The 12,588-nt window shown below is 36.3% G+C and overlaps 2 protein-coding genes across 4 annotated transcripts in view; one reads left to right on the forward strand and one right to left on the reverse strand.

The window, feature by feature from the left end:
* The window catches only part of ITPRID2 (ITPR interacting domain containing 2), a 103,350-nt gene that overhangs the window by 48,353 nt on the left and 42,409 nt on the right, over window positions 1-12,588 (forward strand). For all 3 annotated transcript variants that reach the window (XM_061185557.1, XM_061185535.1, XM_061185547.1), the window contains exon 2: window positions 10,877-10,978. The gene's annotated coding sequence lies outside the window, so the exon portion shown is untranslated. The remainder of the gene's footprint in view (window positions 1-10,876; window positions 10,979-12,588) is intronic.
* The window catches only part of LOC133091621 (uncharacterized), a 35,468-nt gene that overhangs the window by 18,738 nt on the left and 4,142 nt on the right, over window positions 1-12,588 (reverse strand). The window lies entirely within an intron of this gene.

The raw sequence follows: 12,588 nt of genomic DNA on the forward strand, positions 1-12,588 counted from the left end.
CACACACACACACATACATGCACATAGATGAACTGGGTTTTTCACTGAGATTTTCACATTATAAATCAATTTTGTAAAATGAAAAGTTTTGGTAAAAAGATTAGTAGTATCAAAAGTTGTTTTGATCAAGCCAAATTGACAGCTAAGTCACTTTTATATTGATAGCTGAGTCAAGTTTGTCTGATGGAGAAACCAGGAATTCTAAAAAAATTATAGACTTTGGCAGTCACATTTAAGTACTTTGCAGTTAAAAGCAGCAACGGTTTATTTAACAGGTTGCTCGGAATCAAGTGGAACTTACTGTATTGGTGTTTTGCCTGACTTTTTTTCCATTTACAAGTGAATCAATGCCCCGTAGAAATAGTTTTTTAAATACAGCCAAAATGAAATGGCTAATTTCACCAATATATTTTATTAACTGGAATGATAGTACTCTTTAATGGCATTTGTCTGACACCAGGTTTGTGTATTTCTTCACACATTCTGTTAAATGAACACCTGCCAAAGCAAATATCTGACTGATATTTATACCAGACTGTTTCTATGTAGGAACACTATGTTACACTGCTTGCTTCCTTGAAGGAATACAGAAGATTAGAAGTTGTGAATGTTGAATACAAACTTTGGTTTCCTTTTTTGAAATGCTAACTCAAAGTAGAATTTTCAAAACTGAAATTTACTGACAATAAAAGGTACTCACAAACCAGAATCTAAATAACTCCCCCCAAATTGTTCAAATCTTTAATCAATCCTCGATACTAATTTTTATCAAACATCAACCAATGTTTTTCATAAGAAAGTTTCTAAAAATATTGACTCAATACAACAATAGAACACCAAAATAGTCTAGGTGTGAATCTTTTTTGATTCACTTGAGTACTGCTTGCATTATGAGGCTTTGTAGTTTATACGAATGGTCTCTGATGATCAAGTTCATTGTTTTTAAGGTTGAGGAGACTCAAGCGCAAGTCTGAACAGAGAAAAGAGAGCAGAGCCAAGGTCAGGTTTTCTCCTGTTTCTACACGGTGCCTCCAGAATTCCTCCAAGGAGCCCTAGGAGCTACTGGTGGGGCTGTGGAAGGGCCAAGCAGGCAGGACCCCTCACACACTGCACTCTCTTTAATAAGGGTTATTCTGCTGCACCTCTTTTACATATTTGAAATTCTAGGTAAGAATGAGTTTGAAAAAAAAAATCTGTCCCTAAAAAACAAATTTGAAAACCACTGTATTACCTTGTGCACCATAAGGAAGAGGGGGAATATCAGACCCAAATTTGAAATGACGTCCCTGTTGGTAGCCAGCATGAGAAACACTTAGAAATTGCATTCCAAAATAAGGGAAAAGGGATCCTGAATGTAGTTTTTTTGTACAAGTAAAGCCTTGTTTCATTATTATTTTTTCTTGTACATCGGTTGTTGACTTAGTGTTTCTAGAAATTTGAATTATACAAAAATGAACAATGAATAAACAAAGTTTGGTAGAGAAACTTCCAATGTGTTTCAGAATGCAAGAACAGGTGAAGCTTACAGAAAAGCATAAGAATAAACTAGTTAACAGAAATCAGAACAATGGAAAGTTAAATGACAGTAAGAGCACCATACAGACTAAAAGACTCAGGAAGAGCTTTCTGGAAAAGAGGCACTCAAGTAAGAGTAGAAGATAAGGGAGATGGCATTCCTGGTGGCAAGAACAACAGAGATGAAGGGGGGGAAAAATCATGTTTATTGAAGAGAAAGAAGATACAACCAAACGGAGAGGACTGTTTGTGTCAGTGGGATATGAGCTTGAATTGGTAAAATGGGGTTTTATTGAAGAAGCACCTGGAAGGTAATTGAGGACTGTACATTTAAAGTATGCATAAGGGCAATATGGTACTACCTTTGGTACTCAACAGAAGATGTGCTTTAGTGCTAGCAGGCTGGCAGTGCATTTTGAATATTCAAGGAAGTTTCTTTTATTGTGTTAAATTACTGGTGGTGGAAAAAATGTAGGTGGTACTTCAAAAGATGCTAGATTGCTTTTAGAGATTTAAAATCACATATGCAATAGTGGACACACAGGGACATTTTATACTGCTCTCACAACTGTGTTGTCTGGAAAAAAAAAGCTTAGGAAGTGTACACCATGACCTAATTCATATCTTTCATGTCATATTTATGTAACATGAATAATTTAAAATTTTTATCATCCCTTTTAAATAATTTGTAAAATAAATTAAGAAATTTTGCTTAATGGTAAGCACTATGTGTTTGAGAAATGATATTTGAAATAAACTTGTTTCTTGTAGAGTAGAAATACTATTGGATATAGTAGAAAAACAATGGCTATTACTAGATAATTAAAACTGAAGAAAGAACTTCCCTTAAAAAGATTTGAATTAAATGACCCTGGAGAAGTGTTCTTTTCCATTTATAGTTTTTATTTCTGTTTCTTCATTATGCAAGACATGGAGACAAAATTTTACCTAGCATAAATGAATAATATAAAGGAGGAATCAATGGACCAGAAATATCCTTCCAAGGTCAATTCAATGAATGGTCCCTATATTGTATGACTATTAATTTTTAGGCGGAAGCAGATAAACCATCATTTTTTATAAGCAACACATCCTGTTATATAGGTTAAAATCAATCTCAAATGAAAATTATCCTACAAAAATATTTTTAACTTCTAAATATATTTCTTCAATCTCCAGTGTCTTTGGACCACCCAACTGAATGTTAAATGTTTCCATTCTTCTTTTCTTTTTCTTTTACCAAGTCCACTATGGAGGTGTGTGGCTATGAATGCATGTGCCATGGTTCTCCTTTGCTAAAGTCTGATATGGAGAAAATTATTTTTCTAAGGAGAAAAAAATTTTCCTTCTTGGGAATTACCTGGTTTTGCTGGATACTTTGATATTCTTATTGAGGGGTGTGCATGGGAAGTACATCAAAAGGTAGGTTTGAGTGAGAATAGTGGTAATGGGACAGTTTTCTAAAATGAATGGCTTCTATAATGCAGTGTTTTAGTTTTTAGTTTTTAGAAGGCAAGCTTGGAAAGAGAGTGGAATTGCATTTAAATAAAACTGTGTTAAGAAAGGGAGGAGAGAAGAGTGATGAGATGGCTAGTTTCAGATAAGAGCATAATTTTGAGGAGTACTGATATGCCAGAAAACAATGTTGATTATAATCTTCTCCTTGGTAGTCCCCCTCCATTTTCCAGCCCTGTAAATCTTAGTAGAATTGACTTCACCTGCTCTGGTATTGTGTGGGTGGACCTGCCTTGAGGATGGGCATTGGGGAAAGAGCAGAGGCTTCTTGATGTAATAACCTCTGGATGGCTCACAAGCATAAGGACACATACACATTCACAGACATGCACACACGCAGACCTGTGCATACATGCACACAAATGTATATCGCCACGTAAAAAGCACCTGTCAGATTAAGCCATTTCCACACTGACCGGGCGAGGTCAGTTCAGGTAAAACTTACACTGGTTTTGAATCACTGTGGTTGTACTCATGGTAGAAAATAGAACTTTAAGAGCATTCATAAACTAATTTGGCCCTTTGATAAATCTTTGGAAATGGATAGAAAATTCAGAACTTTTGGTACTTCCAGGACCACACAGCCTGTGATTATAATCATTTAGAAATTTTCCATCATTTATCTTGTTTTCTTTTGCTGGAGGTTATTTTGTACTTTGGGGATATTAAGAATCAAAACTATGCATTTATATGGATAAAGGACTTCATTCTAATTCGTATTCATAACTCAAGAAACTCCATGTCAGAGTTGTTGAATTACTGCTTTTCATCATGTCTCCCTCTGCCCAGTTTAGCTGGATTGGATGTTCTCTAAGACCTATTCTAGTTCAGAAAATATTAGTTATTATAGGACCTCTTAGTATTATGTATAGATGCTAATATCCAGTGGCATAAAAAGGATTCTGTTGGTAAGGAAGAAGATGGAGCAGTGATGGTTTGGCAGGTAACCAACAGTATAGGTCACCAAGGCAAATCTGAATTTTTGTTGACTAAAACATAATTTCCTCTAATATTAAGTAGTTAGTTCTATAACAGTATGTAATTTAGCCTGCCTTCTGATTCAGGGATAGGATTTTTTTTTCTATAAACATTTATTTTTTGTTTCTGAGGCTCTTAACATTGTTAGAACAGGGAAAGCACATACCAATGCATGTGAAATTACTAACATAATTTTTATTGAGTATTCTGAACTAAGAGAAGGATATAGCTCGTTTGCACATTTCCCCTTTTCTACATCATTCCTAGGGCACATGTTAGAGGTTCTCCATGTACATGGTTGCTGGCTCTTTCTCCTTTATATTAGTTGTTCACATTACCCATGGCCAAAACCTCAATTTCCTGTGTTCCCTTCCTCCTTCCACTTTCCCACATTTTAAAACATATCCATATCCTTGGGGCCCTATTTGTACTTACGTGATAATGGTTTTATATGGGCTAGATTAACTGTGCTAATATTTACTTTGCTAATGTGTTGGACCTCTAAGGTAATTTAAGGCTTTAATCATTTCAAAAGTTCAACCGCTTTAAAAAGCTCTTCAGGAATGCTGCCAGTTTACACATCTTGATGGAATGGCCATTTTGGCTTCCCTATCACACTCACAGAAGCAGGTGGCTACAAGAAAGGTTGGTTGGCCTGTATGACTCCACTGTCTGGAGTCTGTTCATTACGTCAGCCTGATCTCTCATCTTACGCCATCTCTCATTCCCTCATCAAACTCACATTGCAAATTGCTGGTTTCTGCAGCCATTTTCTCCACCCTGTTTCCTGTGTCATCTTGAGTGATTCATATGTGACTTCAATATTTATAGAGATGCCCCACCCAACACCCTGAACTCATTATTTCTTGACCTCCTCTGCTGCTCAGGCCTTTTAACTCCTTTGGACCTCAGTGATCTACTACCAGTGCTATACCCCAGTGCTACCCTGTCTTCCCCAGAAACTCCTCATCTCTCTTAATTACATTTCATAATCATATTGTCTTAATCTGAGCTCCTGCTTCTTCCAACTATCCCTCTTCCTTACTTCTAGCAAACTAACTCTTTGGCTTCATAAAGAATCTAAAACCTTAGGAAAACAGCAAAGATTCAAGTCTCTGAGCCCCTCTATGACCCTGCTTCTTTATCCTCTGCCCTACCTCTTCCATCCAGTCTGCATTCTGTGGTTTATCTCATCAACTAATCTCTCTACTATCATCACACTCAAGCTCTGAGCTCCTCTCCTGGAGGAATCTAAAATTTTGTCTCTTGAAATTCCACACCTATGTACCTAAGCCTGCCAAATAAAGTTATATCATTGCCATCAGCATTGTAAAGTGGTTAAGAGCATGGACTCTGGAGCCTGACCACCAAAGCTCAGTTCCTGGCTCCTCCACTTACTAGCTGGGTGCCCTTAGCAAAACAGCGTGACCACTTTGTGCCTCATTTTCTTCATCTGTAAGAAGGGAATAATAACTGAACACATCTCATAGAGATGCTATGATGAATAAATGAGCTAATATTTATAAGGTGCTTAGAGAGGTATGTAACTGTTAAACAAGTATTCTACTTCTCCCTTGTAGTTTTTATTCCATTTTTAATTAACGGCTATTTCAAACCTTCACTCTCTTTAATTCTCCAAAAAGCTCACTCTCCATCACTTCAACAGATGATCTGGCCTCATTCTCAGAGTACATATAGGACAGTAGGTGTGAATTCCTTTAAATTATCTTACCCTGGAAATTTAACTACATTGATGCATTTATATCTCTTTCCAATCTAAAAGAAAGAAATCACCTTCTAAAATTAAGTTTCCTCCCTTCAAATACCTAACCTTTTCTGTGTATATTTAACCTTTCTCTGTCTACTTGTTCCTGTCTTTAACCAGTAAACATGTTTTAATTCCCATGCATTCCCCTCAAAAAATAACCAAAAATCCTTCAATTCTACATTTCCTTTTAGCTATTTTCCTATCTTCATCTTTCTCTTCATCAGATGCCTACATTTCCTGTTTCTACCTTTACCTCTTTCATGACTATGTTACTCAGAAATGATAGTAATTGTAAGAAGGTCTAATATTAAAATCAAGTGGGAATAAACTGCAAGGGATCAAAACTTTAGAACCTGGCTTTTTCCCAACCTTAACCAAACATAGATATTCATGATCTTGAATGCTCGTATATTTATATAACGGCTTTCCTGCTCTTTTGTTCTATCATAACGAATTAATTGTTATCATTTGACTACCCCTGCTATTTCCTGTTTCCCTCTTCTAAAAGGAATTAGCCCTACAGACTCCCACTACAATCAAGGCTTCACTCTTCACCATTCCACCACAATTACTGTCAAGGTCAGCAATAACATCTCGATTTCCAAATCCAGAGGTCAATTCTCAGTGTTCATCTTAATCAACTTCTCAGGAAGTTGGTAGAATTTACCATTTCCTCTTCTTTAAAACCTTTTTTCTTCAGTTGCCTTCTGGATACCACTTTCAGTTCTCTTCCTACCTTGCTAGTTGATCTTTCTTAGCCTCCTCTGATGGATGCTTCTCAATTATCTGCCTCTAAAATGTGAAGTACTCCAAGACACTATCCTTAGACAGCTCATCTTAACATTCTTCATCAATTCCCCCATGGTGGCCCCAGCTAATTTTTTAGCTTTAGATACCACCTACATGCTGATGACGCCGAAACTTATGTTCTAGTCCAGATTTTCCCCTTGAACTCTATACTCATATATCCAAATGCCTACTCAATATATCCACTTAGATGTCCAACAGGCTTTTCAAACTTAACGCACTGAACAAACTTTTATTTCTCCTCCACCTTTAATCTTCTTCATTTCAGTCAGAGAGAGTGTATGAACTTAATAGTTTATACTGGTAAAAGAATGAAAGCCGGTGAAGGAGACTGGGAAGTAGTAAAATATGCAAATGTAAGATCAAGAAAGAAATGTGAGGCATAATCAATCCTGACAAGAGCTATAAAGATACCTATAATATGAGGGCTGAAAGGATCCACTAGACTTGGCATTTTAGAAGTCATTGATGACTACTGCCTCAATAGGCTTAGAATAGCTTACTTGGGAAATAGGAAGAAGGCTGACCAGAATCATATAGAAAAAATGGCTGTCTGATATTAATGATCACACACACACACACACACACACACACACACACACACATACCCTTACAATATTTAAGCCAAACTTTCATCCAGAGGTCCGCCTTTGTACTGTAATTTCTTTTTTTTTTTGATGTGAACCATTTTTAAAGTCTTTATTGAATTTGTTACAATATTGCTTCTGTTTTACGTTTTGGTTTTTCGGCCAGGAGGCGTGTGGGATCTTAGCTCCCCGACCGGGGATCGAACCCATACCCCCTGCATTGGAAGGCGAAGTCTTAACCACTGGACTGCCAGGGAAGTCCCTGTACTGTATTTCTGACTGCTTGGGGCTATATCTCTTATATGTATTATAAGTACCTCATATCTAATATGTCCAATAATGAACTCATTTCCTTTCTTCTCTGTTCTCCTTACTCTCAAACAAATAAATGCCTAATCATTCTAAATTCTCTATCATGTTGAATGACACCAATACCTATCCATTACCTAAAGTACAAAGCAAACTTGGGGATCATTCTATTTCTTCCTCCCCACCCACTTCTAATCTGTCAAATCTGATTGCAGCCCTTATCTCCACTGGTCTAACTCAAGTCTTTATAAACCTCCGTCCTCCAACCCCTGCCACCAAACTAATAAGTCTAACTGGTTCCCTTGCCTGAGGCTTTCCCATGCCCCCTATTCTTTCAACTGTATAGTTACAGTTATCTTTCAGTAAAGCACTTTAGTTAAAAACTGAAAGCTGCTTCCAACTTCACACTGGCAGTAATACACTCCCTTAAAATAGCACACCAAGGCCTTGAAAATTTGGCTCTCGCCTACCATTTCAACCTCAGTTTATGACAGTTCCTCACTTGCCTTAACATAATCAAACTGAAAAATACACTGCATGGGGTCAGACACATACTTCCCACACTTCTATCTCTGGAATGCCTAGAGCTTTCAAAGTTCAAATAAGTTTTTATCCTTAAATTGTAAATACAATTTTAAAAAGTTTGAAAAATAAAAGAAAAAAAATTAGCCATAATATTGTCATTTAACAGAACATCTTTGTTTCCCTCCTAACGTTCCTCTCTGAATGTACATATTTGTATAGCAAACATATAATTTTGCTTAAGATTCTCACATATTTTGTTTAGCTATTCCTTGTTATGTTACAGAAAAGAAACATCAAAAATTATAAAATTTATTTTGATAAAAAGAAATAAATGAGAGAAAAAAGAGAAAAAAAAACAAGGGTGGGGACAGAATCGAGCTATGAATAAAGTTTAAGATGCATTCCATGATGACCTACTCATCTACCATGAGTGAGCCACACATTTGGCTCTCAATTTTCTAGCTGCCAATGTGAAAAGAGAAACTTTGTCAGTTATCTAACTCCCAGTGCCCGTGAGATTAAGCAAAAATGTCCTGGTAATTTTAACTCTTCTTGGAACAAATATTGTAAAAAGATATTTCTCCTGAGGTTCTCCTGAAGGGAATACAGGGTGATATACTTAACAACCCCTGGGAAGATTCTTTATTGGAGATGGTACATCTCATTTCATGTCACTGCTCAAATCAAGAATCAATATAGGCAGATGCCATTGCACAAATCATAGAGTAATTCTGTAAAAACCATCTTCTTGGAAATCATTTGATACTATCAAGGCACCCAGCTCTTTGCTGGTCTGCTTTAAATCATGAGTAAATATAATATATTGAAATACTCACTTATCATATGTGTTAGTCACAGTAGTGACTGAAGTTTATCCTTTAGAAAAACTTTCTGAATATTGTTTCTCTTCAAGATAGAGTTTAAAATAGTTCTTAGGTGAAATCTTAAAACGTCATGTCCCATACTGGGCAGTTGAAGCTTGCTTGGAAGACCAGATTTTAGGTTGAGAAGCAAAAACTCCCTCTTTTTGATCAGGAACATTGTTCCCTTTGAGAAAGTCCTCTGAGTGCAAGAATGTGGCTGGGCCAGGGATGTTACAGTCTTGGGCTTTTGCATCTAATAGAGAACAGAATGTTATCCTAGAAGGACTCAAACATAACCTGAATAACACTTGTTTGCAGAGATTCTCACTGTCTCCAACCTTGAGTCCTCTCCAGAAATATGGATAGGTGGAACTACAGATTTTGGGCCATAAGTATCAACTTTACTTCTGTAATATTACATGCTAGTAAGAAACCTGAATACTCAAATCTTTGTTTTTACGTTCTCTGAGTTTTTCAGAAGATTTGGTGAGATAAAAGCAATTTTTCTACCTTTGCCTTTGTGTTTGCAGGACTGCTGAGCTATGGATTCTCGTCCCTCAATAATTCTGTCACTAAGATGGCTGACCTTAGGCAGGCTTCTTAAAATTTCTGAGCTTAGTTTTCCTCCCTTGTGAAATGAGGGAGTCTTAGTAGGTAATCGCCTCCCTTGAATTCCCTCTGCCCATCAGCTGTAAGTGAAGAATCCCCTCAGTTTGATGACAGTAAGTGGTTGCTCATGTTTCTCTAACAACGGACCTGGAGTACCTAAGACTGTCACACATCTTGGCTAAGAGCATGGGCTTTGCAGGGGAAAAGTCCTGGTTCCACTCTGCCCCTTACTAGTATGTGGCCTGGGGCAAGTATTAACCTCTCTGAAGCTCAGTTTCCCTATCTGTAAAGTGAAAGTAATATAAGCTCTTATAGAGTTGTATTAAATGAGACACTATAAATCCAGGTATAAATACTGTGTCTGGAACAAAGCAAGTGCTCAATCCAAATGATCCATTTTTAATATTATTTCCCTGGGTCCACTGAAATAATTGCTCTTCTAACAGCATTTCTCCAAGCTGAATATCAGCACTAGTGTAATTACAGTGTTTAAAGGTTTTAAGGTGCCAACTTGAGTTGACTTGTTTTAAAAAAAAATTGGAAAGACGTAGGCTCAGGGAAATTTTTAAAAATTAAGCAAAACAACCTGTGGTCTGACCTTTACCCCGTAGTTCTTTTATTTAATAACAGTCTGTTAGCAAACACCACTTTAAGCTGTTTGATTAGTCCTAATGTAATCCAGACCAAATATGCTACCTAACAGCAATAATAAACTTTTTTGCCTCAAAGAAATTTTAATGGCATTTGCTTTACTTTTCTGTTTGTTTTGAAGCAAGATTGTGAAGAAGTTCTTAGTTTGGGGTTCCCATCAATAGATGTTTAGTCCTTTTAACTTTTGATCGTATGTAGATTATATTTCAATATAACTAAGTAGAATAAAATCATTCTTAGACAGCAGAGATAAGCTTTGAAGGCTAAGTACTTATTTTATAATTTTAAAGCAATTGTTTACCCACAAAAGAAAAGGAAAAAAATTCCCCCAAATGTGGGAAACCGGAGTTCTTTGCTGTGCTCTTAACTACAGCAGGAAATATGTGTTTGTTTATTATGACCCTAGTGCTTCCATAGCCAGATTAACATTCAAACACAGAGTTTTCATTCCTCTTAACCAACAATTGTCACCCTGACTGTGGAAACTGATAATTTGCAGGGAGTTCGAGAAGAATACTTGTATAATTACATCCACTAGAGCCTGGCTTGTACCCACAACTTGGCAATAAATTCTTTGTGAACAGGGAACACTTCTAAGAGCAGGTCCCCCTACAGGGTGTATTAATTAACACGCAGTAATGTGCTGGGTCAACCTTTGTCAAACATGACTTTCAGGGACTATCAAATTTTATAGCAAAAGAGTTCAGAATTACCATTATATGTTAAGGAAGTCTCCTTGTTGATTCTAGGTTTTTCCTCATTCATGAGATGTGAGCCTCAACTGATTTGTAACCGGTTGTGAAAGAGTAATCACTTGTATTGCTGCTAGAAATTTCTCTGCAGGATTAAAGGTGAGTAATATGTTTTATAGATAGATAAATAAGACTCTACACTGATGCATAAGTCCTGAATACCTGCATGTTAAAACCCCAAATTTATCAAGCCATTGTAGAGACATATTAATTCAATTTTAAAAGTTCTTAGGAAATAGCTTATAATTTTCTGTCTCTATAGCTATTATTTCCTTCAATATTTTATTATTGGATTAACTCTCATAGAACTTCGCTTATTTTAAAAGCAATTTTAAAGGATTGCTTACTGAATTTATACACAACTTTCTTTTTTTATACACAACTTTCTAAAAATTGCTTATAATCATTATTTATTTGCCAAAATGATTTAATCAGAGGAAAGAGATTATTAAGTGGATACATCTTATAGCTTCTGAATTAAGGGAGACACAAAAGGGGATTTAAAACTGTCACTAAGCTCTAAGGGATCTACTGGTCCTGCCCACCAATACAGTGCTGGTTGAAATTGAGTGTCCTTGTTTTGATGGCCCACCTGCTCAATCTTGTACTTTTTGGTTAGTGATGGTAAGGAAAGTTGGTGGAGCTGAATGTAAAGAATAGCCAAAAATGGTTTAGCAGAATTCTGTCTGAATCTGGCAGAAACCCCGCTTTCTCCCCATTTTGTCTACCCTCAAACTTGCCAAGCCTTGTTCACTTTGGCTTTATTTTAAAAATGCATTTCTGGTGAGTGAGGAAAGGTTTTGTACTGTGTTTTCAATGACTCACCCAAAATAACTCCATTCAACTTGTAAACGGTCCTGTTCTGAATGCAGATTGTGTTTGTTCTGAGATGGGCATGAAGGGGCTGCAGAAGGGAGATTAGCGAGGGGAAATGTGGCGGGAGAGGCCAGTGCAGTTTATATTTATTCAGGTTCAGGAATACATCAGAATTACTTTTTAAAAAGACATTGTGTGTGTGTGTGTGTGTGTGTGTGTGTGTGTGTATGTGTGTGCGTGTGGTGTGTTTTAAAAAAACATTTATGAGGTCTGTACCCTTTAAAGCTTTTAAAGATACGTCGTATTACGTAGATACGTGGTTCATCTAGTTACCAACCTCTTTTTCTGATCCTCATAAAATGTGGAAGGGGAGATTTACATTTAAATATATAATTCCAAATACATGCATAGTGAAATCATTTTTTTAAAGTTCTAAATGCCTTCAAATAGGAAGAATCATATAGGTAACATAAGAGCTAGAAATTAATCTTAAATTAGGAAAAAAACGTGTATCAATAAATTGATCACACAAAAGTAGTGTTAAAACTAGAAAATGCAATAATGACTCCCTCCTGTTTTGTTGTGTACCGCAGAAAAATGTTTTATATCAAGTGGCATAGATTGAGCATCTGATATCAATAAATATACCTTTTCCAAAGCTTTTATGATTCAAAATATCAGAGACCTTTAAAAACAATAGTTTAGGGCAGGACTGAAAAGAAAATGAAGAAAAGGACTGATCTAAACATGAGCATTAAAGCTTCACAGATGAATTAAAAACATTTTGGCTTTCCCATGTGTTACTATGTCCAGTTATGAGGATTTCAAAACCTCCTTTGAGTTGTTTCATGAATTTATGAAACAGACCAAATAAAGCTTATTCTGTTATATAA

The sequence above is a fragment of the Eubalaena glacialis genome, chromosome 1 (genome assembly GCF_028564815.1).
Source record: "Eubalaena glacialis isolate mEubGla1 chromosome 1, mEubGla1.1.hap2.+ XY, whole genome shotgun sequence".
In the NCBI taxonomy this organism is placed as follows: Eukaryota; Metazoa; Chordata; class Mammalia; order Artiodactyla; family Balaenidae; genus Eubalaena; species Eubalaena glacialis.